Below are 8121 nucleotides of genomic sequence, written 5' to 3' on the forward strand. Positions count from 1 at the left end.
TATTCTCTTTATTATTCCCTCGAAGGAAGTAAAGTCTAACAAGTTATATCAAACACTAGCTCAGTGATCCTTCGCGGACCCCTTTAGCTCCGGGGACTCCCATTTCAGGAATTTCAGGGGCTGACGCCAATTTTTTTCTCCCGGCCAAACTTTTCCGACAATACAAAAAACGTGGCTTCGCTGCATGGCACGCACGTGTACCTTGGAAGAGTACGCGCATTATCGTCGGGTTTTTGCGCAACACGCCTGCTTTGCAAAAAAGCCAGACACACAGGAGGCAGGCATGTACCGTATTTACCCGATTCTAACGCGCACTTTTTTTCCGAAAAAAATAGGCCGAAAAATCGCAAGCGCATTAGAATCGGATACCAAACCGAAACTGCGGCGGAAATTTTGTCCCACCCATCGCCATCTCAAGATGGCGCCAAAACTTTTAGCAACGATTTTTCGGACGCAGTAAGCCTAGGCGTCTAGGCTTTTCTATCGGCGTTCACACAAATCGTCAAATCGTTTCACTTGCGCGCTTGATAACAGCAATGGCAGCAGCAGCTCCCACGCGTTCAAAACGAGCGGTCGGCTGAAGCGTGTGCCTCTGGAGGAGCTGTCGGGATGGGCTTGCGAGGCGTGGGCCACGATCCCATCGACCATGGTTGAACGTTCGTTCAGAAGTGTGGCATCGCGAACGCGCTTGAAGGCACCGAGGCCGAGATGTTGTGGTCAGCGGAGAGCGACGAGGAGCGAGATGAGTGAGATTACTTCGGGAAATAAATCGCCCGTTTCTCTCGCATTCGTTTGTCTGGGTCGCAAAGTCCCGTGCGCGTTACAATCGGAGGTGCAAGTTTTTTCGTTTTTTTTTTTTTCAGGAAAATCGGGTGCGCATTAGAATCGGGGGCGCGTTAGAATCGGGTAAATACGGTAATAGGTTTTTGAGTGACTTTAGAAACAAGAGCGAACTGTGTGAGAATATGACACCGATCAGACGAAAAAGGAGGGCATTAAACGTGGTTTCTCCAAAACTTGAGTTTTTTTTCTTGGCGTTTCTCCTATATTTCGTCGTGGGGTCCCTCACCACCACTTTTTTCAAACCCGAAAAGGGTCCCCGGCCCGCCCGTGGTTGAGGGAGAAACACTGCTCTGGCTCACCAAGCAAACAGTTCTAATGCTGCAGAGCACGAGCGGCGAGGTGCAGTGGGGGGCCCTTCAATAGAACTCCTCGTTAGGTAGAGCAGCGGAAAGGCGAGAAGAATCTTTCTGCTGCCCTGCCATCACAATCTTCTTTTAGATTGTTAGCTGACGTAGTGGGAAGTCGGTCACGACGTGTATAACTATGCACGCGCCGTCTCCTAATAAACTCGACACATTTTCGGTACGCACCGCCTGTAACACATTAACTTTTAATATTTCTGCTGCAATAAATGCTACCTGAAAGTGTGCGCTTTATATGGTCGAGATCACCGCCTTCAGAGAGGCAGTTTAACGCGGCACATGCTACGAGGCGACGAGCTCTCCCGGCTGCAACTGTTAGCGGAGGAATAACTGGTCCTTGCCCAGTGCATGGGCGTATTATTACGAACTCTTCCTCGCATCTATCACGCCTGGCGACTGGCAGCTACCATGCGAAGCAAACAGAGGTGAACAGAAAATAGCCCTTCCACGACAACGAGATGACTGGCGGAGAAGAGACGACGTAACGCCAAGGCACGTGGAAAGGAATTCGTCAGCCTGCCACTCAGCCGCCTTGGGCTCGTGGTGGCGCCACCGTTGCGACGAATGTCGGAGCTCACCGAGGGAGAGTCACGTGCCGCAAAGAGAGCTGGGCAAGGACAGGCAGGCACGCGAGAGGAGGACGGAGAGCATAGCGCACTTGTGCTTCCACCCCCTTTTGGGCATGCCTCTCCCTCAAGGCTGTGCATGTACGAGGCCGATTACGCGCTTGACGCTCGGCACGCGAGGAGAGAAAGGCGACGCGGGCGCAATATTAACGCGCGCGCTCCTTCGCCGAAGCCCGAGATCGAGTGCTGCAGAGACTCCCCCTCCCCGCTACTCATTCACTCGGGCGCCCGAACGAGAGGCTGCTTATGTTCAGGGATCCTCGCATAGCTCATCCCTGCCTCGCGTTCCGCAGTCCGGGCTGCTCGCTTGTGCCGAGCCGCGAATCTCCTCTGCTGCAGGCGAGATTGATTTTTTTGACCAGGGCGCCTTGCCGCTGAGGAGGCGGGAAGGAGCGGCACGGATTTGGGGGGCGGGCAGGCATTGTTGTGCACGCGCGCCGGGCCCGGAGACGGCCAAGTGATTTCGAATGCGCTCGTTTTTCTTCCGATAGCGCCGCAGTACAAAGCGGACGTCACCTGGCGGGCTTGTTGGCCTGACGACGACGACAAATAGCGGCTTGATCTCTCGCCAGTGAGCACACAGATCCTTTCGGACAAGAAAGAAAGCGGGCAAATTGAGCGACGAATGAGTCACTCTTTGCTTCCGACGAAAGACGAGCGTAAGTACACCAATGCTCAGACTGGCTAGTTGACCCTTGGAAGCACAGGACACGGCATTCTTCAGAAACACGCTGAACGTTCGGAACGATAAACGTGAAAGGTTTCCAGGAACGAGTCTTGACATTATTGCGTAGGAAGTCAGCATCGTGACTGTGCAAGAAATTTTAAAGCGAAAGACTTAAGTGCCCCGTTCTTCGAAAAACTATATCGTTTTTTGCTGTCCGGTACAGAAAATGGCGCCGAATAAAGAGTGAATTAAAATTCATAAGGGCACTTAAGACTGATCATGTGCTTTGAAGGCGAAAGCCCGGCCATACTTACTAGCAACTTCTTAATGCTCCACCGGATTCACGTCTCTTTCTTTGCTCTCGTTCTACGGCGCCAGTTACGCCAGCAGGCAGACCGGTGACACACGCCACAGCCTCCCTAGAGTCACGGTTCTGTGGAGCCGCCGTGCACCTGTTCTACTCACGTGCCGCCACCCACGTTCAGGTGTCACGTGGCACGCACTATTCTACAGCTTTTACGCTTCCATTAACGTGTAAATCTGGGGAAAAAAATCAGCCCTAAAAGGGGACAAGGACAGAGAGAGGACGATAAGGACTGCGCGGTCCTTGTCAGCGCAGCCCTTGCCATCCTCTCCCTGTCCTTGTCCCCTTTTTGAGCTGCTTTTTCTTCGTTTACGTTTCCAATTGATGGTTTTGTGAAGCGGGCAGATTATCCCCTCAAAGGTTTCGATTCCTGGTTAATCCCCCAAGTGGTACTAATGTGCCAGGAATAAAGGCACTGTCCGGCGCGGCAAGGATCGAGCAGCGACAAATTCTCGGCATGAGATTTTCTAGTAGAAGCAATGCCTTGCACCTGCGGGCATGATGTAGCGCACGCGTGCCATGGCCGTACGCATGCATCGGGCCCGCAGAACGCCACAAGCATGCCTCCTCGCGCTACTGATGGACGAACCAAGAAGCAAGCCAAAACGCTCATGCGTTCTTGCGAGCCATTTTTATCCCGAGGTGTCTCGAAAATTGAATCCCACCTTGGCTGCAGTAAGCATCCGTTGCCACTACGTTGGGTCAAGTGTGCTCGGTAATGGCGGAGGGGGCTTTAAATTGGTCGCCGCCGAGTAGAAAGCGGCTGCCACCGTCTACACTCTAATTCTGGTAACCCATAATGTAACTTCTAAAGGGATGTAACCTATAAAATAAAGGTTACAATGGATCCATTTTGATGTTTTCTTTATCCCAGTCCATTATAAGGGTTACAAGCGTGAAGTTAAAAGCGGTTTATAGGTTACATTAATGATTTATAGGTTACATCAACAAAATCTGACATGTAACCTTTACGTTGTAACCTATAAAACGCCCTGTAACCTATAAGAGATGCTCGTCGCGCCTTCTCTCCAGGCGGCCGTTGATTTCTCTGTTGCATGACGGGATATAGAGAAATGGCGGCGCCCGCAGGCCCGGTGGCCGCGTTTTCGCGCCACTCGAGCCTTTTTACCGCTGTGATACCGCTACGATGAAGCGAGGATTGCTGTTACAAGACTTATTTTTCCGCGTGAGTCGCGGAGGCTGCGGCGAGCCCATTTGTGACTGGCAGCGCTCCACGGCCCGTTCTCCTACGACCAGCGTCAAGTTCGCATGTTGGACCGATGCCCCGGCGCCAGTGAAATCGAACTCGGTGAGTATATTTCCGTAACGGTTTCCGTGTTTTTAATGGATGTATCTTTTCGCTGGGGGCTTTTCAATTTGAAATTGCAGCATTCGAGAGGGATTTTCGTTACCCGACTGGTTGCTTCGCTGTACGTTTTCTGTTGTCCGCGACGGCAATTGAATGAAATCACGGGCTTGCGTTCGTTGCGTCAGACTAGAGCGGACGATCGTGAAAGCCCGTACATCATAACAGATAACGGCGCTCGTGACCTGCTTTCTGCTCTGGGCGCCTTCGTCATGTGTTGAGCGTTTTGTTTACGCTGTTGGCTGCATTGGGCGCACTTGACGAGTTATTGGCCCATGTAATTGTCAGGTAGCTCTGCTTGAATATTTGAATTTTTTCCCAATAAAGTCTTATATTATCGCGCTATTCTCTGGGTATTATCATTTTCTTTCAGTCATCGGGAAATATTCATTTTTCTCGCTGCATATATTCGCAATGGTGTCTAGTTTATTGGTCTTGTACTAATATATCCGGATAAACACAAGGTGTGTGCTGCAGAAAAGTAGTCCACTAAATGCTGCCCGAAATTTCTAAACTCACTTTTGTCCAGCACAAGCTTCTTTTTTTTGTGAAAGTTTGCCCTGCCGCACAATAAAGAGTTTTTATATCTACAACACTCTTCATTTTTGTCATTCTTTTCCTTGAGTGAGTAAATTTGGTGTTAGTCATTTTGAGGTAGCGGCGCATTGTCACCATGTTAAGTGGTTTTATTATTCCCATTCGCACAAATCAGTCGCTTATTTATTCGCGTGGTATTGCAGGGCAAGTGGTTGTCCTGCGTGATACTAGTGTAGTGCAGTAAAGCGACTTTACAGAATGGTGTTATGTATGAGCCAGCATGCAGGCTGCTTGATTGTTTTTTTTTTTTTTTTGATGATACAGAAATTGTGACGAATTACACAGAGACAAGTAAGTGCAGGTGTAAAAATGGGTGCTGCACCCTCATCTGCTCCTGGCTGTTTGAAAAGTGTGGTTGCATCTGGCTACCTATGCTATGACTTATGAGCACTACTGTTTTTCTTGCAGGCAGTATTCCTTGAGCTGACAACCAGGACTCCCCTGCGTATGACACAAGTTGAAATGAAGTCTGATTTCCGTGGAAACAATGGTATGAAAATGCAATAACTAAAACTCATTCATTCAACTATTCTTTGTAAAGATGGCACCCAGGCCTGCACCGACAAAAGTATGATTCACTAGTAAAAATGCGAGGCCTTACTTCAAGTGCTATGATGTTATATTTCGTATCTTGTTTTACCTCATGTTTAGTGACTCTTTCTATCAGTTCGTTACTACATGAACTTTATGAATTCATGTAACGATTTCCTCAGCATGGAGCTTTGTAGTTTTTCAGCAACTCTACCTATTCTATAAGATGCGTGGTTTTGCAGAGCCAACAAGAAGAACTCTTTTTCGAAAAGAGCTCTTTAAGAAAGCTCCAGTTGTTAGTGAGGGCTGGTGCTGTGTTCTTTTCTTCGTCTTGTCAAGTTTGAGGTGTTCTTTCATTATGAATGTATACCAACTGCCCAGCTCTAAAGCCTATTACATTTTAACCCAAATAACCCTTTGAGTCATTACAGGTACAAACCTCCCGGGAATGCCACTTGAAGATCGGTGCAAGTTCTAGATGTATCCTCTCCCACAACACATTTGGACGAAGAAAAAATGTAAGTTGGCGATTCCTTTTTACGAATAGCCAAGGGAGAAACCGCCGGTAGAACACCTGACTGAAATGAAAAACGTTTCGGCTTCCACGTGGGATCCTCGTTCAAAATGAAACTGCCAGTACAAGGGGGGGGGGAGGCAGATGTTTAAGTACAGCCAAAAATGTGACGCAGAGGGCGTCAGCATCGTGAAAGCACGTTTCCTGGGTTTAGTGCGACGTTCGCTCTGTCGCGTGTACTAGTGATTCCACATGAAGGAGCGGAAATGTTTTTGCTTTCTCTTTTGCAAACGTATGTCAGAGTTTCTGCCTGTTCTGGGTGAGCATGCAGAAACATTTCGCGAGATAAACAGGAACACGGCACGATTAAAATTCGGGAAGGTTGGCCGGTATGACTATAGCGGCTTCGCGTTGCTCTGAACAATGCGGCCAAATTGCTCTGTGTAACGATTACTGAAATGATGTGGAATTATTTGAAAGGCCGTAAATCACTCCTTCTCTGGTGTGGCCTTTCATTTCATTCTCTGGTCTCCGTCTTCATTTTAGTGCAATATATTTTTCGTACTTCACATGCCTGTGATTTGGTGTGAGGGGCTTATGGTTGAACTGGATTTTGTTCTTTTTCTGAAATTTTCTGTAGATGGCTCTTCAAGGTGGGGAAATCCAAGTGACGGCCCCTCACATTTATACCTCCATCTGCGGCAGCAGGGAACAAGTCATTCAGATGACCTCGGGGAAATCTTCAGCGTGCCCTGATTTTGTGCCTGCTTGTGTACTACGTAAATTGCGAAGCTTATCTCTGAATTTTTCCAAGCGCCGTTTTTCATGCAGGAAATTATAGATCCCATATAAAGTTTATCCAAAAGACAGATTGCAATCGGCCTAGAAACTTGTTAGTGCTGCATAAAAGACGATAACTTGGCGTGGGAATCACAACTCAGGTGGAACTGTTAAGAGGAACCTAAGAGGGAAGTGTAAAGATGGATTCGTAAAGACAAGTGAATTACAAGTGTAATATTAGACTCTGAGTGAAACAGAGAATGCAGGGAACATAGCCATAAACACTGCTTTGTATGAAACAGTGAATTTGTAATAAATGTTCTTTCTACTTTCCCACATTCTGCGTTTTTTCTGTGGGGAACCATGACAATAACTCTGTACTGGGAAAGTGCACCTCTGAGAACCATCTAATAACTGTAGCTCAAACTCGAATTCGTCTGAAATTGTTCAATTGCAGTACCAAACAATTTGAAATACTTTGCATACATCCGTGCAAATATTGAGGTAACGAATCTGTATATTTGGCCATGTTTGTGAAGCTGTTCATGCAACATTTATTAAATAGGTTTAATAAGGGTATGTCAATAAACCGAGTTTTACCTGGAAGTCTAAAGCAATATTGGAAACGCCAGTTCTCCCAGGAATCCGCACTCGTCTAATATTCATTAAGGAACAATAATTACATTGGGGTGGTTCCCAGCTTTGCTCTTTAATAAATAGCCCACAGGTGTTTCATAATAATAAATGTGAATGTTCAAAACTACTGATGCCAAACTTCTTAAAATGTGCTCCTGTTAAATGCGCAAATATATGTGCATGTACTGCAATTCTCTTTTGATAATCATGGCCTAAGTTGTCAGACAAGAATTTTTGGCTTAAGGCTATGTTATAACTTTGGCGTCCTTTTGAAGTATGCTATCAAGTGCATGTTTCCACTAAAGCTTAGTTTCACTAAAGCCTAATGTTGTTTAACTAAAGCTAAAATTTATGCCCGCAATTTATTAAAAGACCTATCATGCATGTTCGATACTGGTTTCGTAAACGGCACAAAGCTGATGCAAACATCAAATTTAGTTATGCCTGTTTATAAGACTTAAGCGTTGCCAATACTCACAAAGATTTTTGGGTGACAACCTTGGTAACGATTATCGAACAGGTAATGCAATGCATATATATTAAGACAACGTTTTCAAGCTTTTTAGTACCGCAATTTTAGGAATTATAAAAGTAACCTCTTTTAGCCCCAGCCGTGTGGCCGGCAGTTTGTTCAAAGGACGAACAAAAGACACCCCACGCAAAAGTTTAGACAGCGCAATGGACAGCATGGTCGCACATATCGTCTTCCACTAACGCGATATTTGTTTATTACGAGGGAAAGGCGCCTTCGGGGCGTCGCCACAGCGGTGCCGGCGAAAGTCCGCCTGGCGCGCAACATGACACCTTCCAAATGTGCGGCCTTGGACGGCGGTAG

At 47.1% G+C, this 8121-nt stretch overlaps 1 long non-coding RNA gene across 1 annotated transcript; it reads left to right on the forward strand.

The window, feature by feature from the left end:
- Positions 1 to 5102: 5102 nt before the first annotated feature.
- LOC144153044 (uncharacterized) lies at positions 5103 to 6911 on the forward strand. Its single transcript, XR_013319279.1, has 3 exons — positions 5103 to 5315; positions 5788 to 5874; positions 6511 to 6911. It is a non-coding gene; the product is annotated as an uncharacterized LOC144153044 (long non-coding RNA).
- The last annotated feature ends 1210 nt before the right edge of the window (positions 6912 to 8121 follow it).

Source organism: Haemaphysalis longicornis, unplaced genomic scaffold (genome assembly GCF_048455015.1).
Source record: "Haemaphysalis longicornis isolate Haplotype H1 unplaced genomic scaffold, Haemaphysalis longicornis Haplotype H1 scaffold_9, whole genome shotgun sequence".
NCBI lineage: Eukaryota > Metazoa > Arthropoda > Arachnida > Ixodida > Ixodidae > Haemaphysalis > Haemaphysalis longicornis.